The sequence below is a fragment of the Herpailurus yagouaroundi genome, unplaced genomic scaffold (assembly GCF_014898765.1).
Source record: "Herpailurus yagouaroundi ecotype Mexico unplaced genomic scaffold, PumYag 248, whole genome shotgun sequence".
Lineage (NCBI taxonomy): Eukaryota > Metazoa > Chordata > Mammalia > Carnivora > Felidae > Herpailurus > Herpailurus yagouaroundi.
This window is the reverse complement of record NW_024412465.1, coordinates 4,945,878-4,955,707: the sequence shown is the minus strand read 5'-3', so window position 1 is coordinate 4,955,707 and position 9,830 is coordinate 4,945,878. Positions and strand designations below refer to the sequence as shown.

Sequence of the window (9,830 nt, the reverse complement as noted above, 5' to 3'; positions counted from 1 at the left end):
CCAAGGGCAAAGAATGTGTTGAACCGAGGATTTTCATTTTGTGGACAGCCAGCCTTTGAAAATGAGGCTGGAAAGACGACGAGCCTCTTTGTCCCTGCGATGTTTAGACCTGCTGGTTCCCCTTTGCAAGGATGGGTGCTGACACAGTGCAGAACCTTCTGGGGGACCCAGCATGGAGGCCAGCGGACACGCTTTAGAGGACTTTGCGTAATTTCCGGGGACCGGGGACGCCTGCCTTGTCCGTCCCTTCCTGTCCCTCCTGGAGGGTTCACGGTCCTCCAGCACGTAAACCTCTCAGCTAGGGGTGACGGAGGGCCCTTTTGGGGTTTACTGCCGGGTTTTCTTCTCACTAGTCTGGAAAGAACAAAGATGCTGGGCTGTTTGGTTTTCTCAGTCCAGGTTGAGAGGCTGCCGGTTCAGGGCAGGGCGCCCCCAAATGTGCGATTTTCAAGTTAAAATGGGTTAAGAAAGAGCCAGAGCGAGAGGGACGGGAGGGAGGGTGCCCATGCCGTGCACAGACACAGCCACACACACCGCGAACAGATAGCTGCACACACAACCACAGATGCTGACCCTCAACGTTCATTCCGGAACGGACTTCCCTCCCCTGTTTTTCCTGCTGGCCTGGTGTCCCTGTGATTAGAGACCAGCCAGGGGCCCACAGGGAAGGGGACAGTGCCCGGGGCTGCGGCCTGGACGCGGGGGCGGGGCTCTGGGCACACACCTCCCCTCCCCCACCCACTGCATTTCACTCTCGCTGTGCACCTGTCGCCCCATCGCAAACGCTGGCCTCCCCCCTCCACCCGCCAGCTGAGCATCCGTGTTTATTGCGAAAGCACAGGGCCTGGTGCAGAGTTGGGATTTACTTTTCTTACACCCTCCAAAGTGGGAGCATGGAAGCCATAACTGCGACAACGTCACGTGTTACTCAAAACCTGTGGCCTCAGGGTGTGAATCCCAACTTTGTCTGTTTTTACAGTTTGGCGAAGGGCTGGTGTCCTCTGTGGGGGAGGGGGGCAGGCCGGTGTTTCCTGGGGCATGTTGTTGGGTCAGAGACGGCTGGAATTGGGAAGGTGGTTGACGTTGGGTGTGGTCCACAGGCACCACTGGACGTACCCAGCTCCCAGGCCTCGATGAGGGTGTTTGGCCTGAAAATGCATAACTAGGCCAGCACCGCATGAAATGTATATAAGTAAGCATCTCAGATACATGTGTGGATATAACGGATATATGCATATATCATATACATGCATATGATATACGTAAGGAGAACATATATGATATAAAACAGTTGTACGCCTGGTAAGAAAACGCAACGGGGATTATTTTTGCAATCGGGTGGACTCCACGCAGATGGAAATTTGTTTAAAATTATCATTGTACACAGTGCTGTCTTCCTTAAAAAAAATGGTCTATACCTTGCAGAATGAGAAAAAGAAATTTCGGTGGGTGTTTCGTGCTCGGTGCAGAATGCAGGGGAATCAAGCATTCTGTACACAGGATCCAGCCATCTGGAGAAAGACAGGGGGGTCCAGGGACGGTAACGGGGTATCAGGACCTCCTCTTTCAAGGTGCAGAAACCCCAACGAATGCATACGCTGGGTTGCACAGGATTTCAGAAATGGTCGTTCGGAATGGCAATCGAAAAAGGGCCAAGCGGTATTTCCATGAGTTTTCATTTGACGTCGTGGATGAGGCGGGGAGGAGAGGACTTTTCACTAGTGTTTTTTATGCTTCTGAACACTGTTGCTTTTTGTTGCTACCTCTCATGTATCCGCCCTCACCGCTGACCCAGTAAACCCAGCAGAATGTAAAATTGTGAGTTTTGTCTTTTTGTTTGTCTGTTGTTGTTGTTTGTCTGTGCTGGCTCATTTACTTTGCTTCACATTAGAAATGCAATTTCTCAGAGCACCTTGGTGGCTCTGTTGGTTGAGCGTCTGACTTCGGCTCAGGTCATGATCTCGTGGTTCACGAGTTCGAGCCTCACGTCGGGCTCTGTGCTGACGGCTGAGCCTGGAGCCTGTTTCGAATTCTGTGTCTCCCTCTGTCTCTGCCCCTCCCCTGCTCGTACTCTGTCTCTCTCTCTCTCTCTCAAAAATAAGTAAACAGTGAAAAAATTAAAATTTACAAATTTAAAAAAGAAATGCGATTTCTCCCCGTTTTGGGGGAGGTGTGGGTGGGTCAAGGCATTTGTTTTGTTCCGTTTTGTTTGTTTCTAGGATGCCCAGCATCTGCCTGGTGATGCATCAGGTCCCTTAGGCTGCTGATGTGGAGGCCGCCATGGGGACCAAGCAGGGGAAGGTCCAGTTGTCAGGGTGCACAGCTTGTGAATCGGATAATCCCAGGGTGGCACAGGTAGGACTTTCCTGGGGTGGCCCTCACAAATGACCACACTTTCGGGGACTTACCACAACAGGTGTGTCCTCTCCCAGGTCTGTCCCCTACATCTCCCTCCACCCCCACCATGGGGGCTTCTGCTAACCTTCGACGTTCCCTCCAAAGGGGACCACAATGTGCTATCCTAAACTATAGATTTTTGGTGATATGGACGATTTTGAGCTACAGGTGTTTGCAAGCCAGCAGACGCAGGAAAAGTTCTTTACTTTTCCCTGACTGCCTAAAAACAGAGTGTGTGAATTTCCCCTTTTCCTAAAAGAAGTCCACATTTGCAGAAACACCTCTTACCAGAAAGACAGTGACTCCTGGAGACATTTCTTACTATCCGAGAGACTTTTCTATGCACATAAGAAGACAATGCCATTTACAACACAATTTACCTTTCCCTTTCTCCAAACTTACCTCCTCCTATGGGAAGCACAAACCCCTCTTCCTCTGTTTACTCTAAGGTGCTACACAAACTCTAATCATCCGGCTGCCTCCTTGAGATACAGCTTTCTTTGTGAGCTCCCATGGTTACAAATGTACGTAATTAAAGCTAGTTATTTTCTTGTGAACTTATCGTCCGTTTAATTCGCAGCCCTCCGGCACAGAATTAGCAGGGTAGAGGAAAATGACTTTCCCTCCCCTACTGTTGGCTTGTAGAACCATCACCCCAATCTCTGCTTCTGTCTTGACATGGGCTTGTTTTTTTTTTTTTTAGATCTGTGTCTCTTCTTCTTCAAAGGACACCTGTCACTGCCGTCAGGACATGACATCATCCTAACCTGCTATGGCAATGGTCCTATTTTCAAATAAAGTCACATTCTGAAGTTCCAGATGGATGTGCATTTTGGGAGAGGGAGACACTCTTCAAGTCTCTACAAGACTCAGTCTTTTGAGTCACAGAGCTACAAATCGGGGAGAATTGTGGAAATGCTGGGCCCTGGGATTTAAGGTGCACGGACAGGGTAAGGGGAAAGGGGTCCTAATAAAGGTGGATCTGGGCCGGGAGGCCAGGCATCGGAGAGTGATCTTTCCAGATGTGGGTGTATTTTTCTCTGCTCTGTCGGGGGCGTATGACTTCCCTGACTAGATTGAATCAGCACTGTCACTCTCTAGCACGGGATGCTACGCCCCCAATGTGAGGACGGCATGGGGCACTCAAGGATTCTCAGAAGAACGGACTTTGTCGCTCAGGCTGTGTTACGGGCACATTCTCGCCAACACGTGGTGTCATTGCCTTGTCCGTGGCCCCTCCCTAATAGCTGTGAGGTCATCCCTCGCTGCTCATCCCTCGGTTAAGCATCTGACTCGTGATTTCAGCTCAGGTCATGATCTCATGGTTGGTGAGTTCGAGCCCCATGTTGGTCTCTGCACTGATTGTGTTGAGTCTGCTTGGGATTGTCTCTCCCTCTCTCTGCCCCTCCCCTGCTCACTCTCTCTCTGTCTCTTAATACATAAACAAACTAAAAAAACCCATATTTCACACAGTCTGTCTATACTCAATGGCGTTGGTATCTCTGTTAACGTCCACGACCAGTGGCTGTGGTCCTCCTGTGGCCTGCAAAGACTATGTCAGAAATCACTGTTTATTTATTTTTGAGAGAGAAGGAGAGTACAGAGTGCAAGTTGGGGAGCGTCAGAGAGAGAGAGAGGGAGACACAGCATCCAAAGCAGGTTCCAGGCTCCGAGCTGTCAGCACAGAGCCCGACGCGGGGCTCGAACTCACAGACTGCGAGATCATGACCTGAGCCGAAGTCGGTCGCTTCACCGACTGAGCCACCCAGGAGCCCCGAGATTAATTTTTAAAAACTCTATGCAAGCACGCACACCCTGACACAGACAGACAAAGAAACCAGTGGGAAGCCTGACGTGTGCACCTTCTGTGAAAACACACGATCACATCTTTGACAAGTTTGCGGAAATCAGGGATACCTTCACTCATCCCATATGAGGCTGCTGGTTCCTGAAAGAGGTTTTTTACAGGTGCACGAGTATTGTGCAGCCAGCCTTGACTCAGTTGCATGTCAAGCCCAAAGCATCGGGAAGCTCAGGCTTTGATAAGAGCGGAGAGCTGGGGTCGGGAAACGCCTCGCTCGTCGGATTCACAGCCGTGTGTCTGCGGACGGAAGGCTCGCCCCGGAAAGCTGGCACCGTCTGTGGGGCTGAGGCTGAGATCCATTGCCTCCAAGAATGGAGGGGTCCGTCCAGACCTGCTTTTCCCAACGCCTGTGAAAAAGAAGGCGGTTTTGGGGATTCATAGTAGCAACATCTGGGATCTCTGGTCTACCGCGGAAAGCAAGTTTCTCATGTGCAGACCCTTGGGCGAAGGAAACCATCCAGGAATAAAAGCAAGGGCAGAGGGTACGTTGCAGGCGTCATAGTATTTATCGTGACGTTGTGCAGTGAATCGAAATAAATCGATATAGGGGCGCCTGGGTGGCTCAGTTGGTTAAGCGTCTGACTTCCGCTCAGGTCATGATCTCGCGGTTCGTGGGTTCGAGCCCCGCGCCGGGCTCTGTGCTAAGGACCCCTCTTTCTCTCTCTATCTGCCCCTCTTCTGTTCAGTCTCTCTCTCTCTCTCTCTCTCTCTCTCTCAAACTAATAAATAAATACATGTTTACAAAAATAAAGCGATGTAAATGCCTATCAAGGGGAGATTGGGCAAGTCAATGAGAATAAACATATTCGATGTACGAGCCAAGTGAGTTTGCTTCTCTCTGTCTTACAGGAAAGAGATGAATAGACAGGTTGGCTCCAGCCTCCCGGGGGATGAGTCAGGCTGCCGTGCTTTCAGCCAGGAGACAAGAGTCAACGGATCTCAGCAACACGCCCCTCTTTACCCGAGCGGAGGACACCGAAGGCCTGCAGACAATCAGTGGCTCCTTCGAATGTTGCACCACGAGTGGCTACGTGGCGTAGGGGTGGTGGGAGCACAGGGGTCCCAGCAGCCTTCCTCAGGGTGAGCACCTGCCCGGGGTGTGCAGGATGGGGGCAGGTGGCCGTGAGCTGGAGGGGAGAGGGGAGGGGAGTGAGTCGCAGAGCAGCTCGGGGACGGCAAATAGGGAGCAGGGGACACTTCATGCAGGATGTGGACGTGATGCTGGGGAATGCCGGAGACCACCTGAGCGAGCGGTTTATTCAGGGCTTGGGAAGGAGTCGGCCGCTGAGCACAGATGTGTCCGTGGAGGCTCCGAGGCGGGCACAGGTGGGGCCCACCTGCCTTGCGGACAAAAATGGGAAAGGGCAGGTGTGCACGTGGCTGGGGGCTGGGGGCTCCGGGAAGGAGCTGGTAGCGGCTGACCAGAAGCAGGGCGTCCTATGGGATGGGTCAGGGGGAGCCTGACCCAAAGCCTTGTTGGGCGGGTCCTAAGGCGGGAAGAAAACCAGGAGCAAGAGTGAGGGATCTTGGCGGGTGGTGATCAGGTCCCGGACATTTGGGGCCATTGCTGTCAGGGGTTTTGAGGCCAGCTCGCTTCAGCTCCCGGGTCAGACTTCTGTTTGCACAGCTGCTCTGGCCACGGCCGGTTCTGTATTGGGTCTCTCCGCAGGGAGGGTCTGGGAGCATTTGTCGGGAATGGCGGCCACTTAAGCGTCCGAGCTCAGGGAGATTTCCTTCCATTCTGTTATCTTGCCGTTTCGGTTACCTGTGGAGTCCGCCTGTCCACTGTATCCGGAAAATCAGCTGTGTCTGTAATAAGTGTTCTGGATGCAGGGAGTGGCTGTGTGTTCAAAGCCACCAGCATGCAGGTTCCCCGGGGGTTTGTCTGAGTCTATGCGGGGGTGGAAGCTGGCTCTCAGTGACCTCAGGCATATTGTCACCCAGGATGATGCAGGAAAGACAGAAACTCACTGCCCGCGTGCCCGGTCCTGTGGGGTTATCATCTACGCGCCCCTTGAGACTAGAGGGGCATCTCAAGAAACTCTGCGTGCAGGAATCTCCCCAAAGGCTGAAATTCCCTTAGCCCGTATCATTTTTAATGCAAACCATCTGCTTGCATAGAAAGAAAAAAAAAAAAAAAAAAGAAATCCATGACCTCATTTTGCTGTACAACAGACGATTCTTTGGTTTTTCACCAAGAGGCAGAGCACTAATTAATTTTAAAAATGCTGACCTCTTTTGAATTATTTTAGTCCTTTAGATGAAAACCATGTGTCCCGGTGGTGTGGGTTTTTTACCCCTTCTATAGGCTTGAAAGCCTGGGTGTTTTTGGAAGCTTGCTATAGTTCATTGTGAACTGGCGTTTTGCTCAGGATGGACAGAACAAAGATGTGCATTGTGAGCATGACAGAGAGAGAGAGAGAGAGAGACGGAGAGAGAGAGGGAGGTGCATTTTAAGGAGCATCAGACATAAATGGAATTAGGAAATTCGTTTAGCGCTGGCCAGCACGTGCAAATTGTTCGGCCGGATCCAGCTAGAGCTCAGACCCAGGAAAAGGAGGAAAGGAAGATAAGAATGGAGAGGGGTGGAGAGGGGTGGGAATATTACGGCAGGGCTCACGGGGGCTGAATTCACTGGTGCGCTCGTGTGCGTGGACGTGCCGTCGTCAACGATCAATCATGTACTGGTCCTCGAAGAGAGTATTGATTCAGAATATAATTAGGTTTGAATCCAAGGTGGCTTCTTTCAGGGAGGATTCACGACTTACTGAGTCATCCTGAGGCTTGCCAGGCAAATGCTTTTTTGGGGGGAGGGGGAATCAGAGGGATTTCAGAATCGGATAGACAGAATAAAAACAGAGTTCTAAGACTGGATCGATGCCTTCCTCGCTGGCTGGGCTCCTTTGGGTCAACCACATCCCATAGCAACTGTACCTTTTTCACAAGTAATGAGGCGACAAGAAAATCACGGAACGCGATGTGCATACAGGTTAAAGAGGTCTCCTTTCCGCACCTTTTGTGGAGTTTCCTAACACCATGTATAGAATTGGTAAGCAAGGAAGATCCATAAGCATGAAAGGAGTAAGTAGGACAAAGCAGTCTTGATAAGATGGGGAAAATTATGGTTCCATGTGCTCTGTCCTGTCGAATGCTCGTCACTCACATAAGCGGGTCTGAAGAATTAGAAACTCACCCAGTTCTTGTCCGCACCAGATAAAGGCCAGACACAGCGAGCTCAGCCATGCTGTGACTCCCCAGCGTTTCTTTGCAGGACAAGAAATTTTGACACATCGTGAGGTAATATGCGGTTTCCCCAGAATCGGTTTTTCAATAAATGGGGCGAAAATATGGACACAGGAATTTGTGAAAGATGCTTACGGTGTCCACATCAAAGCCAGAAGGAGTTGGACCTCTAAACATCCACTGACGTGACATCCCACAGGGAGACGTGGGCCCTTCAAAAGTGAATCAGGAAGATAAATGAGTTACAAGGAAATTTAACTGAGATTAGGAAAAAGCCACACTCAGCAGAGATTGCAAAACGTGCTGATGCTATTGCAAAGAAAGGCTGTCACATTTAATTGTTAGAAATCTCAAGGGTGCTATCAAAGAGCAAAAGAACAAGAAACAAAACTTTTAGGGATGATGAATCACTTTGGCAAATTTCACTGACTGAGTTAACCAGATAACTACCAAAAAAGTTACCTCGTTTTGGGGGGTGTGGGTGAAGCAGATAATCCTTCGGTATGATTGTTTCACCATGGAGAACACAATAAACCCATATACACCATGTATACGGTAGAGTCCACCTCCCCTGGGGACGGGAGATGGATGTATACTACCATATATATACGGTAGAGCTCACCTCCCCTGGGGACTGGAACTGGACGTATACTACCATATATACGGTAGAGCCCACCTCCCCTGGGGCACTGGGGCCAGCTCAGGTGCTGTCCTACCCGGGGTAGTAATCGACCCCTGTGCTACTGACACCCTGATGCCACCCAAGGGCCTTTGCCCCAGACGTGTCACCGCCTGTGGGTGTGGTCAAGGACGTCCCAACATCCCGGGGATGCACTCACAGGCTCGACAGCCCCCGCCCCCCCTGCAGTGAAAGACACCCCCAGGGAGAGCTGGGCACCCAGTGCGGATCCCACAATTCCAAATGCATGCCTCCTGCTTTGGGGCATTTCCTTGGAAGTTGTTTTGAGATGCATTTTCCTGCAGATGGCCCCTGTTCCTTGGAGGGGACATGCTCCGGGAATCGGGGTGATGACTGGGTTGCCCCTTTTACCGTGGTGTGCCTCAGGGTTCTCCAGAGAGAGCCAACAGGATGCGTATGCGTGTGCATGTGCAGGTGTATTTTAAGGAGTGGGCTCGAGGCGTTGTAGGGGCCGGTGAGGCTGAAATCTGTGGGGCAAGCCAGCGGGCTGGAGACACGGGCCGGCATCGACCTGGCTATCTGGAGTCCCAATTCCACAGGGCAGCGGGCTGGAAGGTCTGGCACCACCGCCCCCTTTTGTAGGGAGAGTCCACTTTGGTTTTTGTTCCTTTGTGCCATGCCTTCGACTGATTGGACCAGGCCCACCCACCTCGTATGGAAAAAATGTACTTTGTTAAAAATGAGCTGATGGTGGGTGTTCATCCCTTTGGCAAAGCACCTTCCCAGCAACACCTCGCCTAGCGTTTGACCAAACAGCTGGGCACCTCAGTGGTCCAAGTCCAGGTACAATTAATCCGCATATGCATTGAGCTTGAGGGCTGGAACGGAGTGGGGGAAGGGAAGGTCCGTCCTTGGAGCCATCACCGCTTTGCTGAAAAGAGCACATTGATGGAGAGTCACAGTTAACTGCACGTGTGAACTTGGCTGGGCCGTGGGGGTGCCAGACGTGTGGGGAAACATGATCCTGTGTGTGTCCGTGAGGGTGTTTCAGGAACAGATGAGCACTGAATGCATGCACGGAGTAGAGCACACGGCCTTCCCCAGTGTGGGTGGGCCCTGTGCCATCAGTTGAAGGCCCCACTACATCAAAAAGGCAGACGTGTGGGGCAGAAGAGAGAATTTCACCTGCTGAGTGCTGTCGAATGCAGGACAGGCGCACTCTCCTGCTTTTGGAGTGTCCGGAACGCGGGCTCTTCCCGGGTCTCGAGCCTGCTGGCGTTTGGGTGAGAACTCACACCATCGGGTAGGTTGGGGCCCCAGTTTGCCAAATTAGCCTGCAGATCTTGGGTCGTGTGAGCCTCCATCATGCATCAGTCAATTTCTTATAATACATCTCTCTGTTATATGTGTGTGTGTTTATGTATATGTATATAAATGTGTATGTGTAAATGTATATAGTTTGCGTATTAGTTATAAACATTAAGTACAACTAACAGGGTGTATATGTGTGTGTTTATATATACATACATAATTTATATGTGTAACTATACTATGTATATAGTCATAAACAGTAAATATAACTAATAGGGTGTATATCAGTGTATTTTTATATATGTGTACATGCATAAACTTATATGTGTGACTATACATATATATATACACATATATATAGTTGTAAACATTAAA

General features: G+C 50.7%; 1 non-coding gene across 1 annotated transcript; it reads left to right on the top strand.

Annotated features, from left to right (window-relative positions):
* The first annotated feature begins 4,812 nt into the window (after positions 1-4,812).
* Positions 4,813-4,897, top strand: TRNAG-UCC (transfer RNA glycine (anticodon UCC)). Its single transcript has one exon. It is a non-coding gene; the product is annotated as a tRNA-Gly (tRNA).
* Positions 4,898-9,830: the final 4,933 nt, after the last annotated feature.